Consider the following 22,558-nt stretch of genomic DNA (forward strand, 5'->3'; position numbering starts at 1 on the left):
ACTGCCCAGTAAAGGCCTTTGACTGGCCAGCTAAATCCCTATTGCTGGCCAGCAAAAGGCCATACTAGCCAGGAAAATGCCTTTACTGGACATTAAAAGCCTAAACTGGCCTGCAAAACTCCATACTGGCCACTACTGGCCATTAAGGTCCTATACTGGAAGGCCTTTACTGGCCAGTAAAGCCATACTACTGGCCAGAATACGGCCATACTGGCCAGTTAAAGGCTTTACCTGGCCAAAAAATGCCTACTTCTGGCCAGCAGAAGGGCATACTGGCCAGTTAAAGGTATTTACTGGCCAGTTTGAACAGTAAATGGCCATACTGGCCAGTAAAAGGCTTTACTGGCCAGCAAAAGGCCTTACTGGCCAGTAAAAGGCCATACTGGCCAGTAAAGGCCTATACTGGACAGCTGGACACTAAAAGGTCTTTAATGGACAGTAAAGGCCTATTACTGGTCAGTAAAAGACCACACTGGCCAAAAATGCCATTACTGGCCAAAAATGGCCTATTACTGGCAAGCAGAGGGACATACTGACCAGCAAAAGCCATACTGGCAAGTAATGGCCGAATACTGACCAGCAAAAGGCCATACTGGACAGAAAATGCCATACTGTCCAGTAAAGGCCTATACAGGCCAGCTGGACAGTAAAAGCCTTTACTGGACAGTAAAGGCCTGTTACAGGTCAGCAAAAGGCCATACTGGCCAACAAAAGGCCATACTGGCCAGCAAAAGTCCATACTGGACGGTAGAATTCCATACTGGCCAGTGAAAGCCTATACTGGCCAGCTGAAAGTAAAAATCCTTTACTGGACAGTAAAGGCCTACTACTGGCCAGCAAAAGGCCATACTGGCCAGTAAAAGGCGTTTACTGGACAGAAAATGCCTACTACTGACCAGCAAAAGGCCATACTGGCCAGCAAAATACCATGCTGGTCAGGAAGAGGACATACTTACAGGTAAAAGCCCATACTAACCAGTAATGTCCTATACTGGCCAGCTGGCCTGTAAAAGGACGTTACTGGACAGTATGAACTGTAAATGGCCATATTGTACAATAAATGCCATACTGTCCAGTAAAGGACTATACTGCCCAGTAAAAGTCCTTTTCTGGCCAGTAACGTCTATAGTGGCCAAGGAAGGCCTATTACTGGTCAGCAAAATGCCATACTGGCCAGTAAAATTTTTAACTGGCCAGTTAAGGCCTATTACTGGTTTCAAAAGGCCATACTGGCCAGCAAAAGGCCATACTGGCCAGTAAAATTCCATACTGGCAGTAAAGGCCTACTACTGGCCAGCAAAAGTCCATACTGGCCAATAAAATGATATAACTGGCCAGTTAAGGCCTATTACTGGCCATCAACAGGCCATACTGGCCAGCGAAAGGCCATACTGGCCAGTAAAATTCCATACTGGCCAGTAAAGGCCTAAAACTAGCCAGCAAAAGGCCATACTGGCCAGTAAAAGGCATTTACTGGCTAAAAAGGTCCACTTCTGGCCAGCAAAAGGCCATACTGGCCAGGAAAATGTGTTTACTGTCCAGAAAGGCCTACTACTGGTCAGTAAAAGGCCATACTGGCCAGCAAGCAGACATACTTGCCATTTAAAAGCCATACTGACCAGTAAAGGCCTATAGTGGCCAGCTGGTCAGTAAAAGGATTTTACTGGGCAGTATGAACAGTAAATGGCCATACTGTACAGTAAATGCCATACTAGCCAGTAAAGGCCTATACTGGCCAGTAAAAGTCCTTTACTGGCCAGTAAAGTCTATAGTGGCCAGTAAAGGCCTATTACTGGTCAGCAAAAGAACTTTACTGGCCAGTAATGGCCTACTACTGGCCAGCAATAGGCCTTTCAGTCCAGTAAAGGCATTTCCTGGCCAATAAAGGCCTACTACTGGCCAGCAAAAGGACATACAGGCGAGTAAAATGCCATACTGGCCAGTAAAAGGCATTTACTGGCCAGCATAAGGCCATACTGGCTAGTAAACACCTATACTGGCAAGCAAAAGGCCATACTGGCCAGTAAAATGATTTTACTGGCCAGAAAAGGCCTACTACTAGCCAGCAAACATCCATGCTGGCCAGTAAAAGGCCATACTGGCCAGAAAATGGCCATACTGGCCAGTAAAGGCCTATACTGGCCAGCTGTCCAGTAAAAGGTCTTTACTGGGCAGTATGAACTGTAAATGGCCGTATTGGACAGTAAATGCCATACTGTCCAGTAAAGGCCTATACTGGCCAGTAAAAGGCTTTAACTGGCCAGTTTTAGCCTATTACTGGACATCAAAAGCCATAATTGCCAGCAAAAGGCCATACTGCCCAGTAAAATTCCATACTGTCCAGTAAAGGCCTAAAACTAGACAGCAAAAGTCCATACTGGCCAGTACAAGGCATTTGCTGTACAAAAAGTTGTACGTCTGGATAGCAAAAGGCCACACTGGCCAGTAAAAGGCGTTTACTGGCCAGAAAAGGCCTACTACTGGCCAGCAAAAGGACTTACTGGCCAGTCAATGGCATACTGGCCAGAAAATGGCTATACTGGCCAGTAAAGTCCTATACTGGCCAGCTGTCCAGTAAAGGTTTTTACTGGGCAGTATGAACTGTAAATGGCCGTATTGGACAGTAAATGCCATACTGGCCAGTAAAGGCCTATACTGGCCAGTAAAAGGCCTTTAACTGGCCAGTAAAGGCCTATTACTGGACATCAAAAGGCCATAATCACCAGCAAAAGGCCATACTGCCCAGTAAAATTCCATACTGTCCAGTAAAGGCCTAAAACTAGACAGCAAAAGTCCATACTGGCCAGTACAAGGCATTTGCTGGCCAAAAAGGCGTACTTCTTGCCAGCAAAAGGCCATACTGGCCAGTAAAAGGCGTTTACTGGACAGAAAATGCCTACTACTGGCCAGCAAAAGGCCATACTGGCCAGACAATGGCATACTGGCCAGAAAATGGCCATACTAGCCAGTACAGTCCTATACTTGCCAGCTGGACAGTAAAAGGCCTTTAAATAGACAGTAAGGCCTATTACTGGTCAGCAAAAGGCCATACTAGCCAGTAAAATGCATTTACTGGCAAAAAGGCCTACTTCTGGCCAGCATAAGGCCTTAGTAGTAAGTAAAAGACATTTACTTGCCAGTAAAGGCCTACTAATGACCAACAAAAGGGCATACAAGCCAGAAAATTGCCATAATGGCCAGTAAAAGTCCATACTGACCAGTAAAGGCCTATACTGACCAGATGGCCAGTAAAAGGAATTTACTGGAGAGTAAAGGCCTATTACTGGTCAGCAAAATTCCATACTTGCCAATAAAAGGCCATACTGGCCAGTAAAGGCCTATTACTGGCCAGCAAAAGGCCATACTGGTGAGCAAAAGGCCATCCTGGCCATTAAGAGGACATACTTGCCAATAAAAGGCCATACTGACCAGTAAAGTCCTATACTGGCCAGCTGGCCTGTAAAAGGACTTTACTGGGCAGTATGAACTGTAAATGGCCATATTGTACAGTAAATGCCATACTGTCCAGTAAAGGCCTATACTGGCCAGTAAAAGTCCTTTACTGGCCAGTAAAATCTATAGTGGCCAGTGAAGGCCTATTACTGGTCAGCAAAAGGCCATACTGGCCAGTAGAAGTCCATACTGGCCAGTTAAGGCCTATACTGGCCAGCGGGAGATTAAAGGCCTTTACTGGACAGTAAAGGCCTATTACTGGTCAGCAAAAGGCCATACTGGCCAGTAAAAGGAATTTACTGACCAGTAAATGCCTACTACTGGCCAGCAAAAGGCCAAACTGGCCAGTAAAAGGCCTTTACTGGCCAATAAAGGCCTACTACTGACCAGCAAAAGGCCATACGGGCCAGTAATAGGCATTGACTGGACAGAAAAGGCCTACTACTGGCCAGCAAAAGGCCATACAGGCCAGCAAAAGGCCATACTGGCCAGGAAGAGGACATACTTGCCAGTAAAAGGCCATATTAACCAGTAAAGTCCTACACTGGCCAGCTGGCCAGTAAAAGGACTTTACTGGGCAGTATGAACTGTAAATGGCCACGTTGGACAGTAAATGCCATACTGGCCATTAAAGGCCTATACTGGCCAGTAAAAGTCCTTTACTGGCCAGTAAAGTCTATAGTGGCCAGTAAAGGCCTATTACTGGCCAGCAAAAGGATATTCTGGCCAGTAAAAGGCTTTAACTGGCCAGTTAAGGCCTATTACTGGCCAGCAAAAGACCATACTGGCCAGTAAAAGGCCATACTGGACAGTAAAACGCGCTTTACTGGCCAGAAAAGGCCTACTACTTGCCAGCAAAAGGCCATACTGGCCAGCAAACATACTGGCCAGTTAAAGGCCATACTGACCAGTAAAGACCTATACTGACCATCTGGCCAGTAAAAGGACTTTACTGGGCAGTATGAACGGTAAAGGTCCATATTGGACTGTAAATGCCATACTGGCCAGTAAGGCCTATACTGGCCAGTAAAAGTCCTTTACTGGCCAGTAAAGGTCTATAGTGGCCAGTAAAGGCCTATTACTGGCCAGCAAAAGTACTGTCCAGTAAAAGGACTTTAATGGCCAGTAATGGCCTACTACTGGCCATCAAAAGGCCATACTGGCCAGCAAAAGGCCATACTGGCCAGAAAAGGCCATACTGACCAGTAAAGACCTATACTGGCCAGCTGGACAGTAAAAGGCCTTTACTGGACAGTAAAGGCCTATTACTGGTCAGCAAAAGGCCATACTGGCCAGTAAAAGGCATTTACTGGCCAAAAAGGCCTACTACTGGCCGCAAAAGGCCTTAGTGGCCAGTAAAAAGCCTTTACTGGCTAGTAAAGGCCTACTACTGGCCAACAAAAGGGCATACAGGCCAGCAAGGTTTGACTGGGCCATACTGGCCAGTAAAAGCCTTACTGGCCAGTAAAGGCCTACTACTGGCCAGCAAAAGGCTTACTACTGGCCAGCAAAAGGCCATCCTGGCCATGAACAGGACATACTTGACAGTAAAAGGCCATACTGACCAGTAAAGACCTATACTGACCATCTGCCCAGTAAAAGGAATTTACTGGGAAGTAGGAACTGTAAATGGCCATATTGGACAGTAAATGCCTTTAACTGGCCAATAAAGGCCTTTTACTGGCCAGTAAAAGTCCTTTACTGGCCAGTAAAATCTATAGTGGCCAGTAAAGGCCTATTACTGGCCAGCAAACGGCCATTCTGGCCAATAAAAGGCTTTAACTGGCAAGTTAAGGCCTATTACTTGCCATCAAAAGGTCATACTGGCCATCTAAAGGCCATACTGGCCAGTAAAATTCCATTCTGTCCAGTAAAGGCCTAATACTGGCCAGCAAAAGGCCATACTGGCCAGTAAAAAGCATTTACTAGTCAAAAAGGCCTACTTCTGGCCAACAAAAGGCAATACTGGCCATTAAAAGGTGTTTACTGGCCAGAAAAGGCCTACTACTGGCCAGCAAAAGGCCATACTGGCCAGCAAGCAGACATAATTGCCAGTTAAAGGCCATACTGACCAGTAAAGGCCTATACTGGCCAGCTGGACAGTAAAAGTCTTTACTGGACAGTAAAGGCCTATTACTGGTCAGCAAAAGGCCATACTGGCCAGCAAATGCCATACTGTCCACTAATAGGCCATACTGGCCAGTACAAGTCCATACTGGCCAGTAAAGGCCTATACTGGCCAACTGGAGAATAAAAAGCTGTTACTGGACAGTAAAGGCCTATTACTGGTCAGCAAAAGGCCATACTGGCCAATAAAAGGAATTTACTGGCCTGTAAATGCCTACTACTGGCCAGCAAAAGGACAAACTGTCCAGTAAAAGGCCTTTACTGGCCAAAAAAGGCCTACTTCTGGCCAGCAAAAGGCCATACTCGCCAGTAAAACACGTTTACTGCCCAGAAATGGCCTACTACTTGCCGGCAAAAGGCCATACTGGCCGGAAAGCAGACATACTTGCCAGTTAATGGCCATACTGACCAGTAAAGGCCGATACTGGCCAGCTGGTCAGTAAAAGGACTTTACTGGGCAGTATGAACAGTAAACGGTCATACTGGACTGTAAATGCCATACTGGCCAGTAAAGGCCTATACTCGCCAGTAAAAGTCCTTTACTGGCCAGTAAAGTGTATAGTGGCCAGTAAAGGCCTATTACTGGCCAGCAAAATGCCATACTGGGCAGCAAAAGGCCATACTGGCCAGCAAAAGGCCATCCTGGCCATGAAGAGGACATACTTGCCAGTAAAAGGCCATCCTGACCAGTAAAGTCCTATACTGGCCAGCTGGCCAGTAAAAGGACTTTACTGGGCAGTATGAACTGTAAATGGCCATATTGGACAGTAAATGCCATACTGGCCATTAAAGGCTTTTACTGGCCAGTAAAAGTCCTTTACTGGCCAGTAAAGTCTATAGTGGCCAGTAAAGGCCTATTACTGGCCAGCAAAAGGATATTCTGGCCAGTAAAAGGCTTTAACTGGCCAGTTAAGGCCTATTATTGGCCATCAAAAGACCATACTGGCCATCAAAAGGCCATACTGGACAGTAAAACGCGTTTACTGGCCAGAAAAGGCCTACTACTTGCCAGCAAAAGGCCATACTGGCCAGCAAGCAGACATACTTGCCAGTTAAAGGCCATACTGACCAGTAAAGGCCTATACTGGCCAGCTGGTCAGTAAAAGGACTTTACTGGGCAGTATGAACAGTAAATGTCCATACTGGACTGTAAATGCCATACTGGCCAGTAAGGCCTATACGCCAGTAAAAGTCCTTTACTGGCCAGTAAAGTCTATAGTGGCCAGTAAAGGCCTATTACTGGCCAGCAAAATCCGTACTGGCCAGTAAAAGGCTTTAACTGGCCAGTAATGGCCTACTACTGGCCATCAAAAGGCCATACTAGCCAGCAAAAGGCCATACTTGCAGAAAATGGCCATACTAGCCAGTAAAGTCCTATACTGGCCAGCTGGACAGTAAAAGGCCTTTACTGGATAGTAAAGGCCTATTACTTGTCAGCAAAAGGCCATACTAGCCAGTAAAAGGCATTTACTGGCCAAAAAGGCCTACTTCTGGCCAGCAAAAGGCCTTAGTTGTCAGTAAAAAGCCTTTACTGTCCAGTAAAGGCCTACTACAGACGAACAAAAGGGCATACAGGCCAGCAAATTGCCATACTGTCCAGTAAAAGCCATACTGGCCAGTAAAGGCCTACTACTGGCCAGCAAAATGCCATACTGGCCAGCAAAAGGCCATCCTGGCCATGAACAGGACATACTTGACAGTAAAAGGCCATACTGCCCAGTAAAGACCTATACTGGCCAGCTGGCCAGTAAAAGGACTTTACTGGGAAGTATGAACTGTAAATGGCCATATTGGACAGTAAATGCCATACTGGCCATTAAAGGCTTTTACTGGCCAGTAAAAGTCCTTTACTGGCCAGTAAAATCTATAGTGGCCAGTAAAGGCCTATTACTGGCCAGCAAACGGCCATTCTGGCCAATAAAAGGCTTTAACTGGCAAGTTAAGGCCTATTACTTGCCATCAAAAGGTCATACTGGCCATCTAAAGGCCATACTGGCCAGTAAAATTCCATTCTGTCCAGTAAAGGCCTAATACTGGCCAGCAAAAGGCCATACTGGCCAGTAAAAAGCATTTACTAGTCAAAAAGGCCTACTTCTGGCCAACAAAAGGCAATACTGGCCATTAAAAGGTGTTTACTGGCCAGAAAAGGCCTACTACTGGCCAGCAAAAGGCCATACTGGCCAGCAAGCAGACATAATTGCCAGTTAAAGGCCATACTGACCAGTAAAGGCCTATACTGGCCAGCTGGACAGTAAAAGTCTTTACTGGACAGTAAAGGCCTATTACTGGTCAGCAAAAGGCCATACTGGCCAGCAAATGCCATACTGTCCACTAATAGGCCATACTGGCCAGTACAAGTCCATACTGGCCAGTAAAGGCCTATACTGGCCAACTGGAGAATAAAAAGCTGTTACTGGACAGTAAAGGCCTATTACTGGTCAGCAAAAGGCCATACTGGCCAATAAAAGGAATTTACTGGCCTGTAAATGCCTACTACTGGCCAGCAAAAGGACAAACTGTCCAGTAAAAGGCCTTTACTGGCCAAAAAAGGCCTACTTCTGGCCAGCAAAAGGCCATACTCGCCAGTAAAACACGTTTACTGCCCAGAAATGGCCTACTACTTGCCGGCAAAAGGCCATACTGGCCGGAAAGCAGACATACTTGCCAGTTAATGGCCATACTGACCAGTAAAGGCCGATACTGGCCAGCTGGTCAGTAAAAGGACTTTACTGGGCAGTATGAACAGTAAACGGTCATACTGGACTGTAAATGCCATACTGGCCAGTAAAGGCCTATACTCGCCAGTAAAAGTCCTTTACTGGCCAGTAAAGTGTATAGTGGCCAGTAAAGGCCTATTACTGGCCAGCAAAATGCCATACTGGGCAGCAAAAGGCCATACTGGCCAGCAAAAGGCCATCCTGGCCATGAAGAGGACATACTTGCCAGTAAAAGGCCATCCTGACCAGTAAAGTCCTATACTGGCCAGCTGGCCAGTAAAAGGACTTTACTGGGCAGTATGAACTGTAAATGGCCATATTGGACAGTAAATGCCATACTGGCCATTAAAGGCTTTTACTGGCCAGTAAAAGTCCTTTACTGGCCAGTAAAGTCTATAGTGGCCAGTAAAGGCCTATTACTGGCCAGCAAAAGGCCATTCTGGCCAATAAAAGGCTTTAACTGGCCAGTTAAGGCCTATTACTGGCCATCGAAAGGCCATACTGGCCATGTAAAGGCCATACTGGCCAGTAAAATTCCATACTGTCCAGTGAAGGCCTAAAACTGGCCAGCTAAAGGCCATACTGGCCAGTAAAAAGCATTTACTAGTCAAAAAGGCCTACTACTGGCCAGCAAAAGGCCATACTGGCCAGCAAGCAGACATAATTGCCAGTTAAAGGCCATACTGACCAGTAAAGGCCTATTACTGGTCAGCAAAAGTCCATACTGGCCAATAAAAGGCCATACTAGCCAGTAAAGGCCTATTACTGGCCAGCAAAAGGCCATACTGGCCAGTAAAAGGCCTTTCCTGGCCAGTAAATCCCTATTACTGGCTATCAAAAGGCCATACTAGCCAGGAAAATGCCTTTACTGGACAATAAAGGCCTAAACTGGCCAGCAAAAGTCCATACTGGCCAGTACTGGCCATTAAAGTCCTATACTGGAAGGCCTTTACTGGCCAGTAAAGGCCTACTACTGGCCAGCTAAAGGCCATACTGGCCATTAAAAGGCCTTTACTGGACAGTATGTCCAGCAATAAGCCATACTGGCCAGGAAAGTGCCTTTACTGGAGTGCATTTAATGGCCAGTAAAGGCCTATACTAGCCAGAATAAGGCCATAGTGTCCAGTAAAAGGCCCTTACTAGCAAGTAAAGACCTGTGTTGGCCAGCAAAATGCCATTCTTGTTCAGAAAAAGGCCATACTGGCCAGTAAAAGGACTTTAGTGGCCAGTAAAAGCCTGTACTGGCCACAAAAGCCATAGTGGCCAGTAAAAGTCCTTTACTGGCCTGTAAAGTCCTATACTGGCCAGCAAAAGGCCATACTGGCCAGTACTGGCCTGAAAAGGCCTATACTGGAAGGAATTTACTGGCCAGCATAAGGCCATACTGGCTAGTAAACACCTATACTGGCCAGGAAAAGGCCATACTGGCCAGTAAAAGACCTTTAATGGCCAGTAAAGGCCTATTACCGGCCAGTAAAAAAAGGCTGTACTGGCCAGTAAATGGCCTTTACTGGCCAGTATGACAAGTAAATGTTCATACTGGCCAGTAAATGCCTACACTGGCCAGTTAGTCCTATCCTGGCCAGTAAAAGGCCATACTGGCTAATAAAAGGCATAAACTGGCCAGTAAAGGCCTAAACTGGCCAGCAAAAGCCATACTCTCCAGTACTGACCATTAAGGCCTATACTGAAAGGCCTTTACTGGCCAGTAAATGCCTATTACTGGCCAGTAAAAAAGGCCATACTGGCCAGTAAAAGGACTCTACTGGCCAGTAAATGCCTATACTGGCCAGTAAAAGGCCTTTACTGGCCATTAAAGGCCTACAATGGCCAGTAAAAGGTCATATTGCCCAGTAAAAGGCCATACTGGCCAGTAAAGGCCTAATCTGGCCAGCAAAATTCCATACTGGCCAGTACTGGCCTGTAAAGACCTATACTTGTAGGCCATTACTGGCCTGTAAAGGACTCTTACTAGCCACCAAAAGGCCATGCTGGCCAGTAAAGTCCTATTACTAACCATCAAAAGGAAATACTTGCCAGTAAATGGCCTTTACTGTGGCAATAATGGACAAAATGGCCAGGGCCATAATGGCCAGTGCAATAATGGCCATAATGTCCTGCGCCAAAATTGCCAGGACCATAATGGCCAGGGCCATAATGGCCAGGGCAACAATGGCCATAATGGCCATAAAGGCTAGGGCCATAATGGCCATGGCCATAATGTCCAGAATGATCAGGGCCAAAATACCAGGGCCATAATGACCATAATGGCCATAATGGACAGGGCCATAATGGCCAGGGCCATAATTGCTTTCACAGCCAGGGCCATAATGGCCATATTTTCCAGGGCCATAATTGCCATAATGGCCAGGGACATAATGCCCAGGGCCATAATGGCAATAATGACCAGGGCCATAATGATCATATTGGCCAGGGCCATAAGGGCCATAATGGACATAATGACCATAACGTCCAAGGCCATAATTGCCAAGGACATAATGGCAATGGCCATATAGGCCTTAATGGCCAGGGCCATAATGGCCATAATTGCCAGGACCATAATGGCCAGGCCCATAATATCCAGGGCCATAATTGCCAAGGACATAATGGCCAGGGCCATAATGGCCATAATTGCCAGGCACATAATTGCCAGGCCCATAATATCCAGGGCCATAATGGCCATAATGACCAGAGCCATAATGGCTAGGGCCATAATGGCCATAATGGCAAGGGCCATAATGGCCATAATGGCCAGGGCCATAACGGTCAGGGACATAATGGCCATAATGCCCAGAGCCATAATGCCCAGGGCCATAATGGCCATAATTGCCAGGGCAATAATGGCTAGGGACATAATGGCCATAATGGGCAGGGCCATAATGGCCAGGGACATAATTGCCATAATAGCCAGGCACATAATATACAAGGCCATAATGGCCATAATAGCCAGGGCCATAATGGCCCTAGCCAAAAAGGCCATAATGACCAGGGCCATATGGCCATAATTGCCAGGTCCATAACGGCCATAATGGCCAGGACCATAATGGCCAGAGCCAGGGACAAGGCCAGGGCCATAATAGCCAGGGTCAGGCCCAGAGCTAGGGCCTGATTCAGGGCCAGGGTCAGGGCCAGGGCCATAATGGCCAGGGTCAGGGAAAGGGCCAGTGCCAGGGCCAGTGTCATAATGGCGAGGGCCAGGGCCAGAGCCAGGGCCATAATGCCCAGGGCCAGGGCCATAATGCCCAGGGCCATTATGGCCAGGGCCAGGGCCATGGACAGGACCAGGATCATAATGGCCAGAGCCAGGGCCAGGGCCAGGGCCAGGGCCATAGTGGACAGGGCTAGTGTCAGGGCCAGAGCCATGATGGCAGGTGCCAAGCCCAGAGCCTGGGAAAGGGCCAGGGCCATAATGGCCAGGGCCAGAGCCATAATGCCCAGGGCCAGGGCCAGGGGCAGGGCCATAGTGGGCAGGGCCAGGGTCAGGGCCAGAGCCATGATGGCAGGTGCCAAGCCCAGAGCCTGGGACAGGGACAGTGCCATAATGGCCAGGGCCAGGGCCATAATGCCCAGGGCCAGGGGCAGGGCCATAGTGGACAGGGCCAGAGTCAGGGCCAGGGCCAGGGCCATAATGGCAAGTGCCAAGCCCAGGGCCTGGGTCAGGGCCAGGGCCAGGGCCATAATGGCCAGGGCCAAGACCAGGGCCATAATGTCCAGGGCCAGGACCAGGGCCATAATGGCCAGGGCCAGGGCCATAATGGCCAGGGACAGGACCAGGGCCATAATGGTGAGGGCCAGGGCCATAATGGCCAGTGCTAGGGCCTGGGCCAGAGCCAGGGCCAGGGCCAGGGCCATAATGGCCAGGGCCAAGACCAGGGCCATAATGGCCAGGGCCAGGACCAGGGCCAAAATGGCCAGGACCAGGGCCATAATGCCCAGAGTCAGGGCCAGGCCAGGGCCATAATGACAGGACCAGTGCTAGGGCCTGGGCCAGAGCCAGGGCCAGGGCCAGGACCAGGGCCAAAATGGCCAGGGTCAGGGCCAGGGCCATTAAGGCTAGAGCCAGGGCCAGGGCCAGGGCCAGGGCCATAATGACCATGGCCAGGGCAATGGCTATAGCCAGGGACAGGGCTATAATGGCCAGGGCCAGGAACATAATGGCCTGGTCCAGGGCCATAATGGCCAGGGCCAGGACTGTAATGACCGGGGCCAGGGCTATAATGGCCGGGGCCATAATAGCCAGGAATGTAAATATCAGGGACATAATGGCCAGGACCATAAAGGCCAGGGCCAAAATGGCCAGGGCCATATTGACCATGGCCATAAATGATAGGGTCATAAAGCCTGTGCCATAAAGGCCAGGGCCATAAAGTGCAGGACCATAAAGGCCAGGACCATAATGGCCAGGGTCATAATGGCCAGGGCCATAAAGGCCAGGGCCATAAATGCCAGGGCCATAAGTGCAAGGGCGATAAGGGCCAGGACCATAAGGGCCGTGACCATAAGTGCCAGGGTCATAATAGCCAGGGTCAGGGCCATCATGGCCAGGGCCATAAATACCAGGGACAGGGCCATAATGGCCAGGGCCAGGGCCATAATTGTCAGGGCCATAATGGCCAGGGCCAGGGCAATAATAGCCAGGGCCATAATAACCATGGCCAGGGCCATAATATCCAGGGCCATAATGTCCAGGGCTATATTGGCCAGGTCCATAAAGGCCAGGGACAGAGCCATAATGGCCAGGGACATAATGGCCAGGGCAATAATGGTCAGGGCCCTAATGACCATGGCCAGGGCCATAATGGCCAGGGTCATAATGGTCAGACCATAATGGTTATGGCCATAAAGGCCAGGGCCTTAATGGCCTGTGCCCATAATGGCCAGGGCCAGGGCTATAATGGCCAGGGCCATAATGGCCAGCTCCATAATGGCCAAGGTGATATGGCCATGGCCAGGGCCATTATGGCCAGGTCCATAATAGCCAGGGCCATACAAGAGAGGGCCAGGGCCATAATGGCCATGGCCATAATGTCCAGGACCATAATGGTCCTTAAGGGCCAGAGCCTGGGCCATCATTGCCAGGACCATAATGGCCAGGGCCATAATGGCCAGGACCATAAAGGCCAGGGCCATAATGGCCTGGGCCAAAATGGCCAGGCCCTTAATGGCCAGAGCCATAATGGCCAGTGCCATAAAGGCCAGGTCTAGAGCCATAATGGCCAGGGCCATATTGGTCAGGGCCTTAATGCCCAGGGAGATAATGGTCAGGGCCATAATGGCCAGTTCCATATTGGCCTGGGCCAGGGCCATAATGGCCAGGGCCGAAATTGCCAGGGCCAAAATGGCCAGGGACATAATTGCCAGAGACATAAATGCCAGGGACATAATGGCAAGGACTATATAGGCCTGGACCACAATGGCCAGGGCCATAATGACCAGGGCCATAAATGACATGGTCATAAATCCAATGCCATAATGTCCAGGGCCATAAAGGCCAGGGCCATAAAGGCCAGGGCCATAAAGGCCAGGTCTAGGGCCATAATGGCCAGGGCCATAATGGCCAGGGTCATAATGGCCAGGGCCGTAATGGCCAGGGCCGTAATGGCCAGGGCCAGGGCCAGGGCCATAATGGCCACGGCCAGGGCCAGGGCCATAATGGCCATGGCCAGGGCCAGGGCCATAAAGGCCAGGGCAAGGGCCAGGGCCATAAAGGCCAGGGCAAGGGCCAGGGCAAGTGCTAGGGCCTGGGCCAGAGCCAGGGCCAGGGCCAGGGCCAGGATCCGGGCCATAATGGCCAAAGCCATGGACAGGGCCAAGGCCAGGGGCAGGGCCATAATGGCTAGGGCCAGGGCCAGAGCCAGGGCTATAATTGCCAGGGCCAGGGCTATAATGGCCAGGGCAATAAGGGCCGTGGCCATAAGTGCCAGGGTCATAATGGCCAGGGACATAGTGGCCATGGCCAGGGCCATGGCTAGTGCCAGGGCCAGGGACAGGGCTATAATTGCCAGGGCCAGGGCCATAATGGCCAGGGCCAGGGCTATAGTGGCCGTGGCCATTATTACCAGGGACATAAATGTCAGGGACATAATGGCCAGGACAATAAAGACCAGGGCCACAATGGCCAGGGCCATAATGAGCAGGGCCATAAATGATAGGGTCATAAAGCCAGTGCCATAATGGCCAGGGCCATAAAGTGCAGGACCATAAAGTGCAGGACCATAATGGCCAGGGTCATAATGGCCAGGGCCATAAAGGCCAGGGCCATAAAGGCCAGGGCCATAATGGCCAGGGCCATAAAGGCCAGGGCCACAAAGGCCAGGGCCAGAAGGGCCAGGGCAATAAGGGCCGTGGCCATAAGTGCCAGGGTCATAATGGCCAGGGCCAGGGTCATCATGGCCAGGGTCATAAATACCAGGGCCAGGGCCATAATGGCCAGGGCCTTAAATGCCAGGGCCAGGGCCAGGGCTATAATGGGAAGGGCCAAAATGGCCAAGGCCAGAATGGCCAGGGCCATAATGGCCATGGAGATAATGGTCAGTGCCATAATGGCCAGGTCCATAATGGCCAGGGTCATAAAACCCAGGGCCAAAATATCCAGGGCCATAATGTCCAGGGTCATAATGGCTAGGGACATAATGGCCAGGGCCATAATGCCAGGGCCAGGGCCATAATTGTTAAGGCCATAATGGCCACAGCCATAATGGCCAGGGCCAGGGCAATAATGTCCAGGGCCATAATGTCCAGGGCCATAATCCAGGGCTATAATGTCCAGGTCCATAAAGGCCAGGGACAGAGACATAATGGCCAGTGACATAATTGCCAGGGCCAGAGCAATAATGGCCAGGGCCATAATGACCATGGCCAGGGCCATAATGGCCAGGGTCATAATGGCCAGACCATAATGGCCATGGCCATAATGGCCAGGGCCAGGGCCATAATGGCCAGGGCCTTAATGGCCAGCACCATAATGGCCAAGGTGATATGGCCAGGACCAGGGCCTTTATGGCCAGGTCCATAATGGCCAGGGACATACAAGCCAGAGCCAGGGCCATAATGGCCAGGGCCATAATGTCCAGGACCATAATGGCCAGGTCCTTAATGGCCAGGGGTGGGCCATCATTGCCAGGGCCATAAGGGCCAGGGCCATAATGGCCAGGGCCATGAAGGCCAGGTCTAGGGCTATAATGGCCAGGGCCATATTGGTCAGTGCCATAATGCCCAGGGAGATAATGCTCAGGGCCATAATGGCCAAGTCCATAATGACCAGTGTCATAATGGCCAGAGCAATAAAGGACAGGACCATAAAGGCCAGGGCCATAATGGCCAGGGCCATAAAGTCTAGGACCATAAAGGTCAGGGCCATAATGGCCAGGGCCATAAGGGCCAGGGTCATAATGACCAGGGCCATAATGTCCAGGGCCATAAGGGCCAGGGCCATAAGTGTTGGGGCCAAAAATGCCTGGGCCATAGGGGCTGGGGCTTAAGGGCCTCGGGCTATAAGTGCCAGGGCCTTAAAGGCCAGGGCCATATGGGCCTGGGCCATAAGGGCCAGGGCCATAATGGCCGGGGCCATATGGGCCAGGGCCATAAGGGCCAGGGCCAAAATGGCCAGGTGTCCTGTGTTAGTTTTTCCCTAGGTAGAGACAAGCTAGAAAAGGAATAGCAGATGAGAAAAATCCTCCGTTGGGTCAATCTCTAAGTAAACTGTAATGCCATGTCTTGATTAATGATTGATGTGGAAGGCCCCTTGGTGGCGGGGTCCCCCCCACTCCCTAGGAAGCAGTCCTTGGTGGTATAAGAAGGCAGGCTAAAGAAGACACAGGGCACAAGCCTGGACGTAGCGCCCTCCATGGCCCATGCTTTAGTCCCCACCTTCAGGTTCTTGCCCTGACTTCCCTTCATGACGGACTCTTACCCTCCCTCCTTAGTTGTGTTTGGTCAGTGTTTATCACAGCAACAAGAATCTGACTAAGACAGTGTGTTATGCTTACTTTTTTGTTTGTTTTAAAGTGTTTTCTAAATTGTCTTTTGGTTTCTTCTTCGACTCATTGGTTGTTCAACAGTATATGATTTCAACATATTTTTAGATTTTTCTAGGGTTTTTTTTTTCTGCTTTTGATTCATAGTGGATTCACATCATTGTGATCAAAAGACACTTGGTATAATTTCAGTCTTCTAAATTTTGTATTACTTTTCTTACTTTATTTAATATATTTTCATATACGTATACTGTACTTACATCACACAAACCCCCTCCCCCGTTCCCATCCAACTCTTCCTGTATCTTCCCATCTTCCCCTACTCTCTCCCACATTCACGGCCTCCTTCTCTTAATTGTTATTGTTTCACACACACACAATTAATACTTAAATACAACCTGCTGAGTCCACTCAGCATTGCTCATATATATGTATTTGCGCTGACTACTTGGTACTGGATAAGCAATTAGAGGCTCTTCCCTGGGGAAGACTGATTCCCTCTCAGTAGTTACTAAACTGTCAGTAGCTCTTCATCTATGTTGACCTTGTGAATGTTCCTGTCTTGTATTAACGGAAATAAGTCACATTGTGGAGAAGATTCTATGTTACCTTAGGAAAAGTACTTGTTCTGTTACTGGTGGGTAGAGTGTTCTGGGATTTTCTATATAGACCAGGCTGGTTTAGGTCTCACAAAGGTGTAAGTGCCTCTGCCTCCTGAGTGCTAGGATTAAAAGCATGATTCAACACACCTGGTTTATTTATTCATCTTTGAGACAATGTCTCTCCTAGCCCAATGTGGCCTCATGCTTACCATGTAGCTGAGGATGATCTTGACCTTCTTCATCCCTCCCTGTCTTTCTCAGGGTTAGGATTATAAGCATGGGCCATCGTGTGGTGTTTTATGAGTTTCTCGGGATCAAACCCAGTGCTTCATAGACGTTCTGAAAGCTATGTTCAGAGTCTATAGAGTTATACTTTAATTTAAAAATGTTTATTATCATTTATTGTCATTGTGCATGGGTGTGTGTAGGGGGTGATATATGTGAGTGTGGGTGTGCACTCATCACAGCAAACAGGTGGAGGTCATAGCCCCTTAATTCCTAAGGCCTGGCCACTCCGGGCATACATATCCTGCTCATCATTAGGGGGCGGGGTTAGCATAAAAACAAGTTTCTTACTCTGGAAGACCAGAAAAGGGCATCGGATCCCTTGGGAGTTAAAAAGTTTCCATACCTCAGTATTGGGTTTCTCCGCAGATGTAATAAATCAGATCAGGCCAAATTAGTATATTCAGGTTCAATTTGAGCAAAACATTCCAGAATGATCCCATGAAATAGGAGAAACCATGAGGGGAAACCATAAGGCTGGTTCTGAGGAAGGGGCCTTACATATCCTGGCTGGGGTGGGGGGCGATGGTTGGTGGGCTTTCTCATGGGTGGGTTCTGGAAAGGGCAGGTTCAGAGAGCTGCTGCTTGGTTCACTGAGGAAGGGGGTTGGAAGGGGATCCCAAGTTGGAGATCCCCAACAGAAGTTATAGACAATTGTGAGCTGCCATGTGAGTGCTGAGAATCCAATCCAGGTCCTCTGGAAGAACAGCCAGTGCTCCTAACCATTGAGCTATCTCTCCAGCCCTCTCTCTCTCTCTCTCTCTATATATATATATATATATACATATATATATATATTGTTTTTATTTTATTGAAAATAGATATATTTCCCCATACAACATATTCTGATTACGGCTTCCCCTTCCCCTGCTCCTACCAGTTCTTCCACACCTCCCCTCCAGTCCATACCCATTTCTGTCTCTCCTTAGAAAATAAACAGGCATCTAAGGAATAATGATAAAGTAAAATAAGATAAATAAAAAATTAACACATCAAAGTAGGACAAAACACCCAAACAAGAAAAAGAACCAAAGGCACAAGAAATGCATATAGACACAGATACACCATTTGCACATACAGGAATCCTATCAAAACCCCAAACCAGAAGCCATAACATATACACAAAGGACCTGTAAGGTACACATATTGTACATATTGGTATTTTTCGATCTTTTTTATGTATTATGCATTTATTAAACATTAATAAATTATAATCATACAATTCAAATGCTCAATATTGGGGGAGGAGGCTGGGACAGACTCTGGCAAAGAATCCTTGCTGAGTCTTTCCTTCATACTTGGACAGGATGAATAGACTGGACACCACCAATGGGGGAAATCTGTCAGTAGTTTGTTCCTTAAAGGAACTCACCCATGTGACTGCCATCTGCATATGAGTGCTTGCTGGTAACTGTGGACAAGTGAGTCTACCACTTTGATGTCTGTGGGAGGCCAGTCGTGTCATCTCTTGTCTTTTCCTCAGGGCCAAGCCCTGAGCTCCTACAAGTGTGAATCAGCAACTTCTGAATTGCCTTTTTTTTTTTTTTAAATCAAATATTTGGAAAAGAGGACTTAAGGAATACATAATTTATTTTGGGTTCACAGTTTCATGGGGTTCAATACATGGTTATTTGACCCCATGTATTTGGACAGAATATCAAGATATTGTAGTGGAGAGAGAAAGAGAGAGAGTGAGAGAGAGAGAGATACACCTAAAGAGCCACTTTGCATTGACCTACATTTTCCAGGTAGACTCCATGTCTTGAAGTTTCTAGACACTCTCTTCACCTTGAGACTAAAGATTTAACATATATACTTGTGGGAGAATTTTCCTATTCAAGCCCTAGTTTCATAGTCTTGGACCTAAGGTGGCTGCCAGGCTCAGCCAGTGAATGAGAATCTCTGACAGCTGTAACATTTGCCCTGCAGTAAAGAACCTCTGAGGCATATAGCTTTGCTGACTGCTTTCCTCTTCAAATTCCCTTTTAACTCTCTGAGACTTAAGTTTCACTAACAGAGGGCTGGTTTCCTACAGAACTTGACATGGTAACACACAGGATCTGAAGTAGAAAAGCCCTCTTCATCCCAAGGAGCCCATGTCTTCTTCCTGGGATCTGTGCACAGATGAAAGTTAAAACCACAAGATGGAAATGGCATTCTGGATACAAAGGTAGTATTCCAGCAGTGCCCAAGCCAATCACATGAGATTGAGACATAATACTCAGCTGTGGCTAAATATGTCTATGGAAGAGTGGCCAGAAAGAGATGCAGGCTTTGAAGATGAAGGGGCCACAGCTAGGAATGTGGTCAGCCTCTAAACCAGTGGTTCTCAACTTTCCTAATGCTGAGACCCTGTATGTTATGGTGACCCCCAACCATAAAATTATTTGATTGCTACTTTATCACTGTAATTTTGCTACTATTATGAGTCATACTGCAAATACCGGATACGCAGAATAGCTGATATTCGACCCCTATGAAGAGGTCATTGGACCATCGCAAAGGCATCATGACCCACAGGTTGAGAACTGCTGGAAGACAGAAGGTAAGGTTCTTCAGAGTTTCCAGAAAGGGGTATGGCCTGCTGGCACCTAGGTGTTAGCTCAAAAAAGAACCTCTTGTTTATGTCTTTGCTCCTTCTTTATTATTCCATCATACACTCATCAACATATGTTGATTACTTCCTCCTCATAGAATTCTTAATGCTAGCCCTAGAAGAGCACAGGAAGGGAGCTCTCTGCAGGGCAAGCAAACACTCAGATGACACTTTCTCTGAATTCAGGCAGGCCTCCAAGGTGGAGGTCCATTTCTGGGTTACAGTAGAGCACAACAGAAGAGATCTTTGTGTTTCTGGCTGGCAAAAGAATAAGAAAAGACATGGGAACTAGCTCCTCACTTCCATACTGGTGGCTCTGAGATGTAATCCCAGGCTTCACCAGCAGGGGCTTTCGATCCAAAAACCAACCATCTTTCAGAGCACACCACATCATTCATTACCATGCTCTGGTCACTCCTAGCCCGTGTCAGGAGTTTCTCAAGGCTGTAGATTCACTGTGGTCTCACAATGGGGGAAGCCGAGTTGCTGTCCTCCTGAAGGCTGTGATCCTTTAGAAGATGAGTCTCTTTCCAGTTGACTCTAGGTTGTTTATTAAAGTTGACAGCTACCATAGGAAGTAAGGTACAGGGAGTATCCATCAAATATGGCTGAAAGGCATGTGGGTAGTTAGAGTAAAAGAGCTCATGATATACTCCAGCGGATCAGAAGGAAACCTGACAATTATATCAGAGGCTGAGCAAAGTGACATCTTTCTCTAATTGTACATATTAACAGTGGGAGTCGGTGGGTCTAGCCAAGACTGAGTTGGATCTTCCCAGTATCAGGAGCTAACAAAACGTCATTGCTTTATTTTTATTTTTCTGTTTCTGTGACAAAGCACCTTAAGGGACAAAGGGTTTAATTTGGCTCCCAGTTCAATGGACAGTCCATCCTGGTGGCAAAGGCAAGGCAGCAGGATGTGTGGAGAGCTGGTCCCATCACATCCTCCATGAGACATGGAAGGATGATTACTTGCTTGCTAGTGCATGCACCAGAGGTGTGACTCGGCAGCTGCATCAGAGCATGGTGGCAGAGTCCTCATCATTCCCAAGTGTTTGTCAATCCATACATCACTATTCACAGAATCACAGTGCTCTGACATATAAGGATGAGTCAGATGTTCCGTCGGAGGTCTATTGTTCTATAGATGATCATTGAGTTATGGAAACTTCCCTGTTTAGGAAATGTAGAGGGAAGTACCAAGTAATCCAGCATATTGAATGTGTTGGAACATGAAGACAAATTATCAAACCTCTGCCCACCAGGAAATTCCATATTCATTCATAACTTCATATACATTTCCCCGTGTTGTACTGAATAACTTTGATGGCTAAAGGAAGTGGGAAACAGAGACAGGAGGATTGGAAGTACAAAATCATCCTTGACTGCATAGTGAGTTTGAGACCAGCTTGTGCTAGATAGGATCATGCCTTAAACAACAATAGAAAATCAGCTTTATATATCCCCAGAAGAGAGGGGGAAGCACCAAAAACTCAGGCTGCTGCTATTACAGAGAGTCACTCTCTGAAAACTGACAGCAGGGCCCCATTGGCAAGAACAACATCCACACTCTGCATGTAGAGAAGTTGAGCTGGTGCCTTTGAAAGACCCCCAAGAGACCCCAAGAGTTTGGAGCCTGGAAGGGGGGAAGGCCCTTGCCCCCAAGAGATGAGACCAGACCACTGGATGCAAGTGCAAGAGGTTATTTATTGTTTACACAGGTACCTGTGGACGCTTCAGTCTTTCGGGGGACTGAGCATGCCAAGGTTAAAACTCAGGCAGTTTATATAGGGTTGGGGTGACAAGAAGCAGGCTTACAGAAGCAGAAGCATGGTTACAGGGATTTCATTGTTTCATCTAAATGTAGCAGTTGTAGTTAAACAAGGACAGTTGGTTATTCAGGTTGGGCACAAAGAATACAAAGAATTCAGTTATGACTCTCTCAGCATCCCAGATACCATCCTGCTGACCTTGCTTTAGTCCAAGCTGCAGACCACAGATATCTGGTTGGCATTGGATGAGAGCAGTACCTGGTTCCCTCCTGTACTTTTCTCATAACTTGACCTTGGCAATTAATGAGAGCAGCTCAAACAGGCAATAAACATAGTGGGGGTCTTTCATTGGGGTCTTTCACCTTCATGGAGCCTTCACCCCTACGTTCTAGTCTCTTTGGTGTGAGAAGGTGCTCTGCAAGCTACCAAAAGAGAAACCTGGACAGCAACCAAGCCAGAATACCCTCAACCTGTCCAGCAACCTACAGTCTGTCCTGACTGTGAGATGTGCTGGGGCAACGGCGTTGCAGAACTTGTGGAAGTGGTCAACTCATGTTTGGCTTGACTTGAGGCCCACTCCACAAGAGGGATACGTGCCCAACACTGCCTGGATGGCCAGGAATTTGAGACTGGATAGTCTAGAGATCTCAGGTAGAACCAAAAAAAAAAAAAAAAAAAACTGGGGTGGGGGGCAGTGAAATGATTCCTAATGGTATTCTGCTATACTCATAGATTAAGTGCCATTTCCAGTTGTCATCAGAGAGACTTCCTGGGGAAGCAGATGAGAGTATGTATAGAGGCCCACAGTCAAACATTATACAGCCAAGAGTCTAAATTGGAGGCCTTCATGGGGTCCCTCCACTTGGAGAGTGGGGAATGCCACACAAGAGGGGGAGGAGAGATTGTAGGAATCAGCTAGGATGAAGGAAACTAGGAGAACATGTCCCACTGAATTAACTAAACCAGACTTACGTGGGCTCACAGAGACTGAAGTAGCAAGCACGGGTAAGCATGGGTGTTGGAAGCCGTC

The sequence above is a fragment of the Phodopus roborovskii genome, unplaced genomic scaffold (assembly GCF_943737965.1).
Source record: "Phodopus roborovskii unplaced genomic scaffold, PHOROB, whole genome shotgun sequence".
Taxonomy (NCBI): Eukaryota; Metazoa; Chordata; class Mammalia; order Rodentia; family Cricetidae; genus Phodopus; species Phodopus roborovskii.